Source organism: Trichechus manatus, unplaced genomic scaffold (genome assembly GCF_000243295.1).
Source record: "Trichechus manatus latirostris isolate Lorelei unplaced genomic scaffold, TriManLat1.0 scaffold00060, whole genome shotgun sequence".
In the NCBI taxonomy this organism is placed as follows: domain Eukaryota; kingdom Metazoa; phylum Chordata; class Mammalia; order Sirenia; family Trichechidae; genus Trichechus; species Trichechus manatus.
The window spans coordinates 13,322,015-13,340,623 of NW_004443996.1; positions in this window are offsets into that span (position 1 = coordinate 13,322,015).

The following is an 18,609-nucleotide window of genomic DNA, read 5'->3' on the forward strand; positions in this document are numbered from 1 at the left end:
GATCATCGCCTTAATCATTATATAATGTCCTTCTTTGTCTCTTATGGTGATTTTTGTTTTAATGCCTATTTTATCTGCGATTAGTATTGCCACTCCTGCTCTTTTTTGGTAGTTGTTTGTTTGATATATTTTTTTCCAACCTTTGATTTTTAATAAATTTACATCTTTGTTTCTAAGGTATGTCTCTTTTAGACAGCATATTAATGGATCCTGTTTTCTAATCCATTCTCTCACTCTCCGTCTCTTTATGGGTGCATTGAGGCCAATTACATTCAGTGTAATTATTGATAGGTGTGAGTTTATTGCTGTCATTTTGTAGTGCTTTTTTTGGTGGTGCTGACATTTTCTTTGTTCTTCTTACTCTCCTGTGCCGAATTCCTTTTGTTTGTGGACTTGTTTTTTATTTCTTTTGTTTTTATAGGTTTTGTTTTTACTGAGACTTTATGTTTTTCCTCTTTATTTTGATGAGTAGGTTTGTTAACTTTCTTTGTGGATACCATGAATTTTACCCTTATCTTTATAAGTTTGAAGCAGTCTACCCTTACTTGGTATAGCCTTGCCTTCCTCTCCATTAGAAGGTTCTATACCTATGCTGTTTATTCCCTCTTTTATTGTTCTGATGTTGTTGTCATTTACAGATTAACTGCTATGATTCCCTGTTGTTTTTGTTTTGGTTTTCGATAGTCCTTGAGAGTTCATTTCCTAGATTGGTATCTGGCTGATACAATCCTGTGTCCTAGAGTCTGCCTGTGAGCTGAAGTTGTTTGCTCTCAGATTGAAGGACTCCCTTTAATAATTCTTGTAAGTTGATTTGGTTTTTACATATTCCCTTAATTTCTGTTTATCTGGAAATGTCCTAATTTCATCATCATATTTGAACAAGAGTTTTGCAGGATATATTTTTCTTGCTTGGCAATTTTTTTCTTTCAAGGTTTTATATATGTCATCCCATTGCCTTCTTGCCTGCAAGAACGGGCTCCCAATTTGAGAAAAGAAAAAGAAAACAAACAAACTATTCAAAAAGAAACAAGCAAACAAACAAAAAAAAAAGCCCCGGGATCCCAGCAGTGTGACAGCACAGGCTGGGAAGCAGTTTCACATTCGAGAGGCGTTTCACAGCCTTTAAAGAAGAAGCAAAGATAGTGCTCAGAGCCAGGTATTTGAGAAAAAGGAGGGGGAGGTTGTGAGAGGTAAGGAAGAAATCTAAAAAAGTGGAAAAAAGCAACAGCGGCAGCCAACAAACGGCACTTAGGGAGCCAGCCAGTGTTGGCAGGTGGAATCCAAGCAACACCAGAGTGAAGGTGGTGCTCCCCAGCCAAGAGACTGGCCTCAGGAAGCAGAGCAGGCTGAGTGGGGGTGAAGAAGGGGGGGTGGGAAAGCGTATATCGCTGGTTACCAGTTGTTCTGTCTCCTGCTGGAAGCTCCATGAAGCTTCTTTCTCGTACACCCTGTTCACTGCTCTCTGATAAGAGTCCAAGATGGCAGATCCATGCTGCGTTAGCTGATAGGGGACCTCTGCATGTATCTCTCCTTGCTCTCAGTTCTCAGTCAGTTTCTTATTCCATTTGGTGCTTAGCTGAGTTCTTTATCTCTTCATTTGATGCTTAGGGTTTCAGGATTGCTGTTTTCTCTGTTTGGCTTAGTTTTTCAGATCTTTGCTGTGGAGGGATGGCGTGGTGCTTCTGCCTATAGTGCCCTGTTGCCCAGAAGTCCCTGTTCATTTCTGTTTATCTGGAAATGTCCTAATTTTGTTGTCATATTTGATCAAGAGTTTTGTAAGGTATATTATTCTAAGTTGGCAGTTTTTTTTCTTTCCAGGTTTTGTATATGTCATCTCATTGCCTTCTTGCCTGCATGGTTTCTTCCGAGTAATCAGAGCTTAGTCTTATTGTTTCCCCCTGTATGTGACTCTTCGTTTTTGGAGCTGTTCTCAGGATTATTTCTTTGACTTTGGTGTTAGCGACCGTGATTATGGTATGTCTTGGTGATTTTCTTTTGGGTTCTACCCTACATGGGGTTTGTTGAGCTTCTTGGATGGTCATATTTTCATCTTTCATGATATCAGGGATGTTTTCTGTCAGCAAGTCTTCAACGATCCTCTCTGTGCTTTCCATTATCTCCCCTTGTTCTGGAACTCTGTTCACACGCAAATTTTTGCTTTTGATTGTATCCCAAATTGTTCTCAGAGTTTCTTCATTCTTTTCTCTGACTTTTCCTCAAAGTGGATTCAAAGAATTTGTTTCAATTTAGCTGATCTTTTCTTCTACTGTTTCAAATTTGCTCCTAAAACCTATAGCACTGCTCACTTCTGAAATATTGTTGTTTGTGTTTTGTATTTCTAATTTCTGTTTTTGTATGATTTCTAGTTATTTGTTTATTTTGACATTTTGTTCCTGTATTATTTTCCTAAATTATTCCATAGTTTTGTCTGTCTTTTCATGATTTTGTCTATTTTTTCCTTATTTTTGTCTGTGTTTTCCTTCATCTCTTGTAGAGCCCTGAATATTAGAGTTTTGAATTCCCTGTCAGGTAATTGCAGTGCATTTTATTCTACCCAAAGGTTATCAGGTGTTTTATTTTGGATGCTTTCTGGAGCTATCCTGTTCTGTTTTTTTAATATGTTTTGACATTGTCCACTGTCTTCAGGACAATCAGGAATTATTTTCTTCATTTATTGATTGTAGACTTTTTTGTTTCATCCTGCTTTTTTGTTTTATTTGGTTATATTTGGGCAGGTGGTCTGGCTGTTCTTTGTTGTTTGCTTGTCTGTGGGCAGGATACTTCTCACCACCTTTTCAAGGTGGGCAGGGCTGGTCGCTCAGCTATGGTGCAGCAAAGCAGTCCTCCGAATGAGTTGTTTGCAACACGTACTTGGGCCGACAGGGTGGGGCTGGGGGACAGTGCATGATGGGGTCATCGCCTGTGCTGTTTGGAGGTGCGGTGCTCACAGTGTAGTGCAGAGAGGCAAGAGGGAAGGGAGAGGATGTCTTGTGTGGAGCTAAGTGAGTGTGGGAAAGAAGAGAGAGAAACAAAATCCCAAAAAATGGTGCTGAGGGAGCCTGCCAGTGGAGTGGCACAGACCAGGGGAAGCTGTGTGCCAGTGGCTTTCTAGCTGGGCAGTGTGGCACAGCCTGTCAAAAAGGGGTGGAGATGGTGCACAGGGCTACGTGGGTGGGAGAAAGGAAAGGAAGGAGGTGAGAGAGAGAGAAGAAACAAAAGGAAGCAAAAAAAAATGACACTGAAGAAGGTGGCCTGTGGAGGCAGGGCGAATCCAAGTGGCAAGGAGCCTACATCTCTCCGGCTGAGTGACAGAGGCTGACCAGAAAGCGGCAGAGGCCGTGCAGAGGTAAGAAGGGTGGGGAGTGGGAAAGTGTGTATCCTTGGTTACCAGGTGCTCTGTCTCCTGCTGGGAACTCCATGAATTTGCCTTCCTATACACCCTGTCCGCCATTCTCTGGCAGAGGGGTCCAAAATGGTGAGTCCTTGCCACGCTAGCTGGTAGGGGACCTCCACTCTGTAGCTCTCCTCATTCTCTGTCCTCTGTCAGCTTCTCATCCCATTCAATGCTTGGATGAGTTCTGTATCTCTTCATTTGATGCTTAAGGTTTCAGGATTGACATTTGTATCTGTTTTACTTAGTTTTTCAGATCTTTGCTGTAGAAGGACAGTTTGGTGCTTCTGTCTATGGCGCCATGTTGGCTCCAAAAAATCTATCATTTTAGGTTTTATATTTAGGTTTCCAATCCATTTTGAGTTAATGTTTGTGTATGAGGTATGGGTCCTGTTTCATTTTTTTACACTTGGGCATCCAGTTGTGCCAGCACTATTTGTTAAAAAGACTATCTTTTTCCCCATTTAATGTACTTTGGTTCTTTGTCACATATCAGCTGACCATAGGTGGATGGATTTACGTCTGGGTTCTCAATTCTGTTCCATTGCTCTATGTGTCTGTTGTTGTACCAGTACCTGGCTGTTTTGACTACCGTAGCTGTATAGCAGCTTTTAAGATCATGTATTGTGAGGCCTCCTACTTTGTTCTTTTTTTCAATAATGTTTTACTTATCCAGGGCCTCTTTCCTTTCTGTATAGTGTTGGTGATTAGTTTTTCCATCTCGTTATAAGAATGCTGTTGGTATTTGGAGGGAGATTGCATTATATCTATAGGTTTCTTTGGGTAGAATTGACATTTTCACAATGCTGAATCTTCCTATCCATGAGCAAGGTATGTTTTTCCATTTATATAGATCTCTTTTGGTTCCTTGTAATAGTGTTTTATAGTTTTCTTTGTATAGGTCTTTTACATCCTGGTTAAACTTATTCCTATGTATTTTATCTCTTTAGGGGCTTTTCGGTGTTGTTTTCCTGATTTCCTTTTCGAAGTTCTCTTTGTTGGTGTATAGGGATTCAACTGATATTTTTTTCTTTTCTTTTTTTTTAATTAAACTGATTTTTGTATGTTGATCTTGAATCCTGCTACTCTGCTAAATCTTTCTGTTAGTTCCGGTAGATTTCTTGTGAAATATTTGGGATTCTCTATGTATAGGATCATATCATTTGTGAACAGGGGTAGTTTTACTTCTTCCTTCCAAATCTGGATGCTCTTTATTTCTTTTTTTGGTTTATTGCTCTAGTTAGAACTTCCAGCACAATGTTAAAAAGGAATAATGATAAAGGCATCCTTGTCTTGTTCCTGTCCTCAGGAGGAATGCTTTCAGCCTCTCTCCTTTGAGAATGATGTTGGCCGTTGGTTTTGTATTAATGCCCTTTATTTTGTTGAGGAATTTCCCTTCAGTTTCTATTTTATTGAGAGTTTTTATCAGGAACAGGTGTTGGAATTTATTGAATGTATTTTCTATGTCAATTGAGATGATCATGTGATTATTTTCTTTTGTTCAGTTTATGTGCTGATTACATTGATTGATTTTCTCATGTTGAACCATCCTTGCATACCTGGTATGAATCCCACTTGGACATGGTGTATTTTTTTTTAATACGATGCTGAATTCTATTGGCTAGAATTTTGTTGAGAATTTTTGCATCCATATTCATGTGAGATATTTGTCTGTAATTTTCTTTTTTTGTGGTGTCCTTGCCTGCTTTGGTATCAGGGTTATGCTGGCTTCATAGAATGAATTTGGAGTATTCCTTCCTTTTCTATGCTCTGAAATAGTTTAAGTAGTACTGGTGTAATAAACATACTTTTTCAAGACTATATTCTATCATATAGGTGAGTCATAATTCACTCAAATATTACTCTCTAAAGATAGACATTTCAGTTGTTTTCAACAATCTGTAGAACCATAAAAAAGGATATAAGGAATGTCTTTGTGTATAAAACTTCTTATGTATTATGATTAGTTTCTTAAAATAGATTCCTAGACTTACAATTACTGCCTACAAGTGCATAATATATATTGTAGAGTTGTTTTCTACAAAAATCTTACCAACTACCATTCTCACCAGTAATGTTTGAGGGTACCCATTTCCTTATTTATATAGACAGTTATAATTTTAAAATCTTTGCAATATGTTAGATAAATCTTTGCTATGTGGTAATTAGCTTGCATTTCTTTTATTTCTAGTGAGGTCAAAATTTTTTTCAAGTTTGTTAAACACTTGTATCGCCTTAGTAAACTCTTGAATTCTCATTTTATGTATTTTGTTCGTTTTATAGAAAGCTTAAAGTTTTATTTGTTGAGAAAGAAAACTATGAGGTAGGTAACATTTATAGCAAAGAATTATAGTATAGATAATACTTCATGGAGTAAAACATTTAAACTATAGAAAAATGAAAAGTAAGCCCTCCTCTGATAGAGCAGTCCTTCCCGCTAGAGGAATCCACTGTTGTGAGTTTCTTGTATCTTGAGGGAGGTACTAGTACCCCCTTTCTACAGAGAATGAAACTGGTCTTTATAGAGGATAAGCCACCTGTTCAAGTTTACAAAGGCAGCAAGTAGCAGAGCCAGGAATTTAATCCAGGTCTGTGACTCCACTACACCATTGATGAAATTCTGCATCTCAGAGTAACGTAGCGGAAAAAAAAAAAAAAAAAAAAAGCACTGATCTTGAAGATAAGAGTGGATCAAAGCTCTGGTCCCACCATTTATTAGTTGTGTCTTCTTACACAAACCATCTTATTTCTCTGAATCTCCAATTTCACATGTACAAAATTGGATCAATTTCTGTTCAGCCTATTTCTTAAGGTTGTTATAAAAATCAAATAAGATCATGTAAATGAAAGAATTTTACTAGTGGTAAAAACATTAAAACAGTAAAATGGATGTATAATGAATAGTTTAAACAAGAGATGCGTAGAAGAGTTTGGAAGATGAGGACCACTTACATTCCATTTATTTAAAACAGACACAAGTTAAGTCTTGGTTCAGCATCCCTTTTATGTCATTTTGATCCTCTCTCCTCCACACCCATGTGCCCAGAGCCCTTTGTACTGCCTCTTGATCATACAGGATCTCTTATTGTGCTGCCCCACCTAAGCCAGCCTTCCCAGAAAAAGTTGACACTCCCAAATCTTTCCCTCCCCATCTCACCTACACATCCAAATTCAAAACTCAACATCCTGCATCCTATCCTCTCAGTCTATACCGGCAGGAAGATGAATCTTATATATTAATTACCAACAATAAATTAAAAGATAATAAAGAACAGATGTGTGTGGTAGGCCAATAAGTGTCTCCTTCCCCCCAACCAACCCACACAAAAAAAGATAAAAACTAGTTGCTGTTGAGTTGACTCCAACTCATGGTGACTTCATGTGTGTTAGAGTAGAACTGTGCTCCATAGGGTTGCCAATGGCTGATTTTTTCAGAAGTTGATCACCAGGCCTTTCTTCCAAGGCTCTGCTGGGTGGATTCGAACCTCCAACCTCGGTTAGCAGCCATGGGCATTTATTGTTTGCACCACCCAGGGACTGCCAAAAAAAAAAAAAGATACCCATGTCAAATTCCTGGAACCTCTGAATGTGAGCTTATTTGGAGACAGAGTCTTTGAAGATGTTGGTTAATGTAAGGGTCTTGACCAGACCTCAAAACATACTATACAGCTACTGTAATCAAAACAGCCTGGTACTGATTCAAAGATAGACACATAGAACAGTGGAATAGAGTTGAGAACCCAGAAATAAATCCATCCATCTACAGACAACTGATTTTCAACAATGGGTCAAAGTGCATTCAATGGGGAAAGAACAATCTCTTCAACAAATAAACCCAACCAATTGCAGTCAAGTCTATTCCGGCTCACAGTGACCCTATAGGACAGAGTAGAACTGCCCCATAGAGTTTCCAAGGAGCGCCTGGTGGATTTGAACTGCCGACCTTTGGTTAACAGCTGTAACACTTAACCACTACACCACCAGGGTTTCCCTTAAACAAATGGTGCTGGCAAAATTAGATAACCACATGCAGAAAACTGAAACAGGGCCCATACCTCACACCAAGCACAAAAACTGACTCAAAATAAATCAAGGACCTAAATGTGAAAGCCAAAACCATAAAGTTCTTGGAAGAAAACACAGGGAAAAAGCCATGGGACCTAGTTTTTTGTTTGTTTGTTTTTGTTTTTTAAGGCTAGATTACCACACACAACTACAAATGCAAGAGCAGCAGAAGACAAAATAGATAACTGGGACCTCGTAAAAATTGAATACTTATGCTCATCAAAAGAGTAAAAAGACAACCTACAGACTGGGAAAAAAATCTTCAGGAATCTTCTGATAAGGGTCTAATCTCTAAAATATATAGAAAACTTCAAAAACTCAACAACAACAAGACAAACAACCCAATTTAAAAAAATGGGCAAAAGACACAAACAGACACTTCACCAAGGAGGACATTCAAGCGGCCAACAAACACATGAAAAGATGTTCGCAATCATTAGCCATTAGAGAGATTCAAATCAAAACTACAGTAAGATATCATCTCACATCTGCTAAAATTAAAAAAACATAAAATAATAAATGTTGGCAAGGATGTGGGGAGATTGTAACTCTTATCCACTGCTGGTGGGAATGAAAATGGTACAACTAGTATGGAAAATGGTATGGTGCTTCCTCAAAAAGATAGAAATAGAACTACCTTATGATCTAGCAATCCCACTCCCAGGTATATACCTAAGAGACCTAATAGAAGTCACATGAACAGACATATGTAAACCTGTATTCATTGCAACACTATTCACAACAGCAAAAAGATGGAAACAACCTAAGTGCCCATCAGTGGATGAATGGATAAACAAAATGTGGTACATACATACAATGGAACACTGATGAGTCCTCGAAACATCTCACAACATGGATGAATCTGGAAGGCATTATGCTGAGTGAAATAAGTCAGTCACAAAAGGACAAATATTGTATGATCCCACTTTTATAAAAAGACAAGAATAGGTATACATACAGAAATAAACATTCATTGCTGGTTACCTGGTATGAGAGGGGGAGGGAAGGGAAATCACTCTCTAGATAGTGTGTGTGTGCGTGTGTGTGTGTGTGTGTGTGTTTTAGGTGCCATCAAGTCAGTTCTGATTCATATTGACGCTACGTACAACAAAAAGAAACACTGCCCAGTCCTGCACAATCCTCACTATCAGTGCCATGTTTGAGCCCATTATTGCAGCCACTGTGTCAATTCATCTCATTGAGGGTCTTCCTCTTTTTCACTGACACTCTACCAAGCATGCTGTCCTTCTCCAGGGACTGGTCCCTTCTGATAACATGTCCAAACTATGTGAGGTGAAGTCTTGTTATCCTTGCTTCTAAGGAGCATTCTGGCTGTACTTCTTCCAAAACAGATGTGTTCATTCTTATGGCAGTCCATTGTATATTCAATATTCTTCACCAACACCGTAATTTAAAGGCATCAATTCTTCTTCGGTCTTCCTCGTTCATTGTCCAGCTTTCACGTGCATATAAGGGGATTGAAAATACCATGAGCCACTGTACCAGCCCTGGACTGCCCATCTCTGCATTTATTGTTATGATAAGAGAAAATGGAGCCCTGGGGGTACAGTTACTAAGAGTTTAGCTGCTAACAAAGAGATTGGTAGTTCAAATCCACCAGCCCCTCCTTGGAAACCCTATGGGGAAGTTCTACTCTGTCCTATAGGGTCAATATGAGTCGGAATTGACTGGACGGCAATGGGTTTAATGGGTACAGGTCAGGCGCACCTTAGTCCTCAAGGTAATATCTTTGCTTTTTAATACTTTAAAGAGGTCTTTTGCAGCAGATTTTCCCAATGCAATACATCATTTGTACACAGGTAGTTTGGATTATAGTAATTAGGTTGGGCATATTAGGGGGTGGGCAAGCAATGTAATGAAAATCCTGTCTTTCAGTACTCTACAAAGTTTTCAGGACCGTCAAAGGTTACAAAGTGGGAAACTGCCTGGGTATTCCTTTGAGGATGGCCTTCAGTAAATGGTGAAATTGATGAAGCTGGTGGCCTCTATATTTCTAAGCTGCTTTTCTTCAGTAAGCCCATCCTCAGACACGCATGCTGTCTTTCTGCCCCAAATTCTTCAATCAGGAGAAAGGTGAATTTCTTAACTAATATTTATGGGCCAGGCATCCTGCTAAGCGCTTCCATGGATTATTTTATTTAATCCTTAAAACATCCTAGAAGAAGCTATTATAATTATCTTGACTGTACAGATTAAAAAATAATAACAATAGGCTGAGGTTTGGAAAGGTTGAGTAACAGGTTTGCCCAGGGTTACCGTTACTAAGTGTTCTAGCTAAGACTCAAACCCTGGTCATCTGATATCAAAGCACTATGCTTTCAATTCCACCACCTGTCAGTTTGTTGTACTGTGGTGGCTTACATGTTTCTATGATGCTGGAAGCTCTGCCATTGGTATTTCAAATTACCAGCAGGGTCACTCATGGTGGACAGGTTTCAGTGGAGCTTTCAGACTAAGACAGACTAGGAAGAAAGGCCTGGTGATCTACCTCCAAAAACTAGCCAATGAAAACCCTATGGATCACAGGAGAGCATTGTTTGATATAGTGCTGGAAGAGGAGCCCCCTAGGTTGGAAGGCACTCAAAATACACAGTGGCCACAACAATGGACTTGAGCATACCAATGATTGTGAAGATGGTACAGGACTGGGAAGTGTCTCATTCTGTTGTACATGGGGTTGCCCTGAGTCCCAGCCAACCTGGCAACTAACAACACCCCACTAACAACATGCTTTCAATTGCCTTAACACCTTAGTGCTACATGGCACCTGGCCATCTTTCCCTCTTCTAATTTATTCAGCATTTACTGTCTGTATCATTCATTTGACACTTAACCACACATTGCCTGGCATTTTAATTATCTTTTGACATATATAGATGCTATCTTCTCCTAATTGAATTGTAAACTTTATAAACTAGTATTATGGATTGAATTGTGTCTTCCAAAAAGATACATTGACGTCTTAACCCCCACCCATCCTCCTGTGCCTGTGAATGTGACCTTGTTTGGAAATACGGTCTTTGGAGATGTTATCAGTTAACATGAGGTCATACTGGAGTAGGAAAACAAAAAACAGTTGCCGTCAAGTCAGTTCCAACTCACGGCAACCCCATGTGTTGCAGAGTAGAACGGCACTCCATAGGGTTTTCATGGCTGTGACCTTTCAGAAGCAGATTGCCAGGCCTTTCTTCCAAGGCACCTCTGGGTGGGTTCAAACAACCAACCTTTCGGTTAGTAGCCTCGCACTTAACCATTTGCACCACCCAGGGACTCCTGCTGGAGTAGGGTGGGTCCAAATCCAACATGAATGGTGTCGTTGTAGAAAGAGAAAAGGTGTCCTTATAAAATGAGAAGAGACACAGAGATGGAGGCACACAAGGGAAGATGGTCATATGAAGACGGAGACATAGATTTGGAGTGATGCATCTATAAGCCAAGGAACACCAAGGATTGCCAGGAACCACCATAAACTAGGAAGACGCAAGGAAGGATCTTCTCCCTTGCCTAATGTCTTCAGAGAAAGCATGGCCCTGAATTCAGTCTCCTAGCCTCCAGAAATGTGAGACAATAAATATCTGTTGTTTAAGCCACCCGGTTTGTGGTACTTTGGTGCTGCAGCCCATGGAAATGAACATAGCAAGAGACTGTAACTTAGCCATGTTTGTAGCCCACACAACACCTGGTATTTAGCCTAAAAGTTGTAGCTTTTCACTAAATGCTTGTTAATAAAGTATCTGATCTTTGGAAACAACTCCCTCATTTAGAACCCCTTGTCCATGTCTAACTATTTTCAGTTTGGAAGTATTTCTTGAGAACCACATTTGAAAACTACAAAATTGTTAGAACTAGACTTAAAAAAAAAAAAACCCATTGCCTTCAAGTCGATTCTGATTCATAGTGACGGTATAGGACAGAGTAGAACTGCCCCAAAGGGTTTCCAAGGAGCAGCTGGTGGATTCGAACTGCTAACCTTTTGGTTAGCAGCCTAGCTATGAATCACTGAGCCACCAGGGCTCCAGAACTAGACTTAAAACGACCATAATCCACAGTAGCTTTATCCCAGTTCTTGCTCACTTCTCAAGTAAGCCCTAACATTTTGACTAGATCAGAAAATTTTTTTCCAATAGACTACCAATAACAGGTTTAAATTTTTTGTGGAGGTGTTCTTGTCACTGTTAGCTGCCATCAAGTCGGTTCCAACTCATAGCAACCCTATGTACAACAGAAAGAAACACTGCCCAATCCTGCACCATACTCACAATCACTGCTATGTTTGAATCCATTGTTGCAGTCACTGTGTCAGTTCATCTCATTGAGGGTCTTCCTCTTTTTCGTTGATCTTCTACTTCACCAAGCATGCTGTCCTTCTCCAGGGACTGGTCCCTCCTGATAACATGTCCAAAGTAAGTGAGGCGAAGTCTCGCCATCCTTGCTTCTAAGGAGCATTCTGGCTGTACCTCTTCCAAGACAGATGTGTTCATTCTTCTGGCAGTCCATGATTCATTCAATATTCTTTACCAACACCATAATTCAAAGGCATCAATTCTTCTTCAGTTTTCCTTATTCATTGTCCAGCTTTCACTTGCATATGAGGCAATTGAAAATACCATGGCTTGGGTCAGGCACAACTTAGTCCTCAAGGTAATATCTTTGCTTTTTAACGCTTTTAAAGATGTCTTTTGCAGCACATTTGCCCAATACTATACGTCGTTTGATTTTTTGACTGCTGCTTCCGTGGATGTTGATTGTAGATCCAAGGAAAATGAAATCTTTGACAACTTCAATCTTTTCTCCGTTTATCATAATGTTGCTTATTGGTCCAGTTGTGAGGATTTTTGTTTACTTTACGTTGAAGTGTAATCCATACTGAAAGATGTAGTCTTTGATCTTCATCAGTAAGTGTTTCAAGTTCTCTTCGCTTTCAGCAAGCAAGATTGTGTCATCAGCGTATCACGGGTTGTTAATGAGTCTTCCACCAATTCTGATGCCGCATTCTTCTTCATATAGCCCAGCTTCTTGGATTATTTGCTCAGCATACAGATTGAATAAGTATGGTGAAAGGCTACAACCCTGACACACACCTTGCCTAATTTTAAATCAAGCACTATTTTCTTGTTCTGTTCAAACAATTGCCTCTCAGAAGTACGGTATAGTAAAATCAAAGATAATTGTAGTAAGTAACATGTCAATGACACCTTCTTAATTTGCAGACAGGCCTTTACAGCAGTCAGTGTCCAGACACACCTATGAACCTTTTTTTTTTTTTTTTTTTTTAGTAATAGATTGAGTTAATAGCTCTTCCACACTGTTCTCACTTTTGCATTGTTTGTATTTTCTTAGGTCAATTCTAACTCACGCAAGATACTTAGTGTTTTAAATGAATGCATATGTAGCTTCCAGAGCCTGTATTTTTTATACCTCAACAATTAGAACAAATGTGGTTTTAGACATAATATTTAAATCTACCCAATGACAAGTATCCCTTCTGGGATTTATGAACCATTGTATATTTTTGTGCTTAGAAATATGTTCTCACTATATTCTCTTTTCTATTGTAACTCATATCTTATGCCCATTTAATGCTCATAATTTATTTGGATTTCATTGTACTTGCATATTATCCTTAAAGGAGCCCTGGTTGCACAGTGGTAATGTGCTTGACTGCTAACCAAAAGGTCAGTGGTTTGAACCCGCAAGCTGCTCCACAGGAGAAAGATGTGGCAGTCTGTTTCCATAAAGATTACAGCCCTGGAAACGCTGAGGCATTTTTACTCTGTCATATAGGGTTGCTATGAGTTGGAATTGACTCGATGGCACACAGCAACAACAATATATTATGCTTGGAGTTTTTAATGGCCTGTAGGCAAAAGCAATACAGTTTTGACCTGACTTCATATTTACTGGTAGAGTGATTAGAGTGCTTTGGTGTAATGGGTTATTAATCATAGAGATATCAAATGAGACCATAGGCATGAAAGTGCTTTGAAAATGGTACTAAACTACACACATGTAACAGAAATATCACAAAAAGGGAAGTCCAAAGAATATTTAATTATTAAATTTTGATCACTGTGTCACCTAAGAGTAGTTAATATTTGAAGGTAGGAGAACTTTCCTAGAGCTTCCTCAGTGTAGATGATTGCTTAACTCAGTGCTTCTCAAGCTGAAATCGGCATAGTGATCTCCTAGGGAAAGTGTTAAACTTGAGATTCTGGTTCGGTAGTTCTTCTGTGGGGGCTGAGATTCTGTGTTTCTGACAAGCTCCCCGGTAATGTCAATGTTGCTTGTCTTAGGCTGAGCTCTCTAGAGTAGCAAAACCAGTGATGCTTATATATAAATATATATAGAGAGATTTATTTCAAGGAAATGGCTCACGCAATTGTAGAGGCTGGCAAGTCCCAAATCCGTGGGTCAGGTGGCAGAGGCTGGAAGCTTCTTCTGACTCATGTGGTTGCAGGGGTTGATGAACCCAAAATCTGCAGGTCAGGCAGCAGGCTGCTGTCTCATGTGGTTGTGGAAGCTGGCAAATCCAAAACCTGCAGGTCCAGTAGCAGGCTGAGGGCTTCTCATGTCCCAAGAACCAGAGGTCAGAGGATGACGAGACGAATGCAGGATCGAGAGAGAATGAGCTTTGCCAGAACATTCGTTTTTACATCATGAATGCAGGCCAGACCCTCAAGGAAACTTCTCTTCCAACTAATAGGCTGCTCACATCAGATCACAAAATGGGAGGTGATGCACAGTGTCTGCCAAACCACTGAGAATTATAGCCTAGCCAAGCTGACACATAACACTAACCATCACACAACTGTTTTGTGGACCAGACTGTAAATGGCAAGGGCTTAACTCACCAGGAATAATTTTGGCTGCCTTTTAAACCCCAATGTCATAGATTGAATTGTGTCCCCCCAAAATATATTTCAACTTGGCCAGGCCATGATCCGGTATATTGTGTAAATTGTCCTCCATTTTATGATCTGATGTAATTGTCTTCCATTTTGTGGTATTGTGTAATTATCCTCCATTTTATGTGTAGTAAATCCTAAGGAGGATTAGTATGGGTGTATCTTGAGTCACACCCTTAGAAAAGGGCTTGACTCAAGTCACCACCTTACTCAAGATACAGCCTTACTTAACTCACACCCTTTACTTAAGCCACACCCTTACTCAAGTCACACCCTTGCTTGAGTCACATCTTTTATCTTACGAGAGATAAAAGGAGAGAGAATCGAGCAGAGTGAGGAGGGACCTCACAACCATCAAGAAAGAAGATCTGGGAGTGGACTGCATCATTTTACCTGGAGTCCCTGTGCTGAGAACCTCCTAGACCCACAGGAAAACTAATGCCAAGACACGCGGAGATCTTCAAGGAACTCCAGGCCCACAGATGTTGAAAGGAAACAAGGACCTTCCCCGAGAGCAGATGGAGAGAGAAAGCCTTCCCCTAGAGCTGGTGCCTTGAATTCAAACCTCTAGCCTCCTAAACTGTGAGAGAATAAATTTCTGTTTGTTAAAGCCATACACTTGTGGTATTTCTGTTATAGCAGCACTAGATAACTAAGACACCCTATCACTCAATCAGTAATTCTATTACTAAGAGCAAATGTGTTTTTGCAAGGAAATATATATGCAGTAAGTGGGGACATTACCTCTTTCCCACAAATACAGAACTAGCACTGAAACTCTGGTTTGGAAAGTGAGCTTGAAAATCATCCAGGTAGGACTCATAGAAATAATTCCAAATCGAGAGATTTCTATGTACTTTTCTGTATTTATGCACGAGAAAGATGTGGCAGTCTCCTTCCATAGAGATTTACAGCCTTGGAAACCCTATGGGGTCGCTATGAGTCGGAATTGACTCAGTGGCAGTGGGTTTGGTTTTGGTTTGGTTTCTATATTTACAGGGAAGAAAATTTCCATTTCCCTTTATCAATTAAGCTTAACATATTTCTACCTTTACTGGCAGGAAAAATGAGAAAAATTATCTAAATTTTTGTTACAATTTAAACTTATTTTTACTTCAGATTGGTTGATAGAGAATTAACTACATAATCATTTTCAAATATCTTTTTTATAATCAGGATCCCAGTAGCTTCATTTAAAAATGTTTGGGAACTTAAATGAGTTCTGGTAATTTAGTCTATTAAATCAATTTCCCTATATCTTGGCTAAGTAAATATTTAATACATGTAAAGGAATAATTTGAACTCTCATATACTGAATATGCCTTGAATTACAGCCCCAATTCCTTCCAAGACTAAAACAACAGAAATGACAACAACGCCATTTTATCTATGACAGTGGTGTTTTTTTTTTTTAAATACAAAGAACAATTCCACTTCTTTTCTGAGATGATCTCAGAGGTGGAAAGATAATTTTATTGAAGGAAATCATCCCTTTACTGGGTTAATTCATATGAGCTTTGGGAAAATACCCACTAGTTTCCTACTTGGAGATTTCAATTGTAGGTAGGCAAAGCCTATTCACGTGGCTGATAGTCACATACAGGGCCAGCTTCATGGACAGGTGACTGCTGCGGTTACACAGGGCTCCACACTCAGAAGGTCCCTGTCCTTGGTTTAATGCTCTACCATCTCTGTCTTGAAATTCTGAATAGGGGCAATGTCTCTGACATTAGGCCAAAGTGCTACAAATTCCTGTAATAAGGAATTTCTTACGAAAAAACTGCTACAACTTCCTGTAGGAAGGAATTTCTTACAAAAAAAAAAAAGTGCTACAAATTACCGTAGGAAGAGAGGGACCATAGCAACCCCAGAGAAGGTGAACTTATAATGCCAATAGTCCTTTTCTGATTGTCTTTCCAGAAGAACTTTGCCTTTTGTCCCTGGCTTCCTTCTTCAGTTTTCCCCTTATCCCTAAGACTTTGGGAGGAGTTTGTTGAGGAAAAGATTCTCTCTCTTTTTTTTTTTTATTGTACTTTAAGTAAAAGTTTACGATTCATTTAGTTTCTCATACAAAAATTTATACACACATTGTTCTCCCCCTATAATGTGACAGCACACTCCTCCTTTCCACCCCGGATTTCCCGTGTCCATTCAACCAGCTCCTGACCCTCTCTGCCTTCTCATCTCACCTCTGGACAGGAGCTGCCCATTTAGTCTCATGTATCTACTTGAGCTAAGAAGCACACTCATCACGAGTATCATTTTATGTCCCATAGTCCAATCTAATCTTTGTCTAAACAGTTGGCCTCAGGAATGCTTTTAGTTTTGGGCTAACAGAGAGTCTGGGGACCATGTCTTCTGGGGTCCCTCCAGTCTCAGTCAAACCACTAAGTCTGGTTTTTTTTTACTAGAATTTGAGTTCTGCACCCCTCTTTTCTTCTGCTCCATCAGGGACTCTGTTGTGTTCCCTGTCAGGGCGGCCTTTGGTGGTAGCAGGCCATCATCTAGTTCTTCTGGTCTCAGGCTGATGAAGTCTCTGGTTTATGTGGCCCTTTCTGTCTCTTGGGCTAATATTTTCCCTGTGACTTTGGTGGTCTTCATTCTCCTTTGCTGTAGGTGGGTTGGGACCAATTGATGCATCTTAGATGGCCACTCACTAGCTTTTAAGACCCCAGATGCCACTCAACAAAGTGGGATGCAGAACATTTTCTTAATAAACTTCGTTATGCCGGTTGACCTAGATGTCCCCTGAAACCATGGTCCCCAGACACCCACCCCTGCTACTCCGTCCTTCCAAGTGTTTGGTTGTATTCAGGAAACTTCTTAGTTTTTGGTTTAGTCCAGTTGTTCTGACTTCCTCTGTAGTGTATGTTGTCCTTCCCCTCACCTAAGATAATTCTTTCTACGATCTAGTTAGTGAATATCCCTCTCCCTCCCTCCCCACCCTCTTAACAATCAAAGAATGTTTTCTTCTGTGTTTACACCTTTTCTTGAGTTCTTATAATAGTGGTTTTATACAATATTTGTCCTTTTGCGACTGACTAAATTCACTCAGCATAATGCCTTCCAGATTCCTTCATGTTATGTTTCCTGGATTCATCATTGTTCTTTATCGTTGTGTAGTATTCCATTGTGTGGATATAGCATAGTTTGTTTATCCATTCTTCCACTGATAGGCACCTAGGCTGTTTCCATCTTTTTGCTATCATAAATAGTGCTTCAATGAACATGGGTGCGCCTATATCTATTCATGTGATGGCTCTTATTTCTCTAGGATCTATTCCAAGGAGTGAGACTGCTGGATCATATGGTACTTCTATTTCTAGCTTTTTAAGAAAGCGCCAAATCAATTTCCAAAGTGGTTGTTCCATTTTACATTCCCACCAACAGTGTATAAGTGTTCCAGTCTCTCCACAACCTCTCCAACATTTATTATTTTGTGTTTTTTGGATTAATGCTTGCCTTGTTGGGGTGAGATGGTATCTCATTGTAGTCTTGATTTGCATTTCTCTATAGCTTATAATCGTGAGCATTTCCTCACGTGTCTGTTAGCTGCTTGAATGTATTTTTTGGCAAAGTGTCTTCATATCCTTTGCCCATTTTTTAATTGGGTTATTTGTCTTTTTGTTGTAGAGGTTTTGCAGTATCTTGTAGATTTTAGAGATTGGACACTGATCGCATTTGTTGTAGCCAAAAAATTTTTCCCAGTCTGTCTTTTTACTCTTTTGGTGAAGTCCTTTGTTGAGCATAAGTGTTTGATTTTTCAGAGCTCTCATTTATCTAGTTTCTCTTCTGGTGTTTGTGCGTTGTTACTTATGGTTTGTATTCTGTTTATGCCATGTATTAGGGCTCCTAGCATTGTCCCTATTTTTTCTTCCATGATCTTTATCGTTTTCGATTTTATATTTAAGTCTTTGATCCGTTTTGAGTTAGTTTTTGTGCATGGTGTGAGTTATGGGTCTTGTTTCATTTTTTTGCAGATGGACATCCAGTTTTGCCGGCACCATTTTTTAAGCAGACTGTCTTTTCCCCGATTAACGGGCTTTGAGCCTTTGTCAAATATCAGCTGCTCATAGGTGGATGAATTTATGTCTGGATTCTCAATTCTGTTCCATTGGTCTATGTATCTGTTTTTGTACCACTACCAGGCTGTTTTGACTACCGTGGCAGTATAATAGGTTCCAAAATCAGGTAGTGTGAGGCCTCCCACTTTGTTCTTCTTCAGTA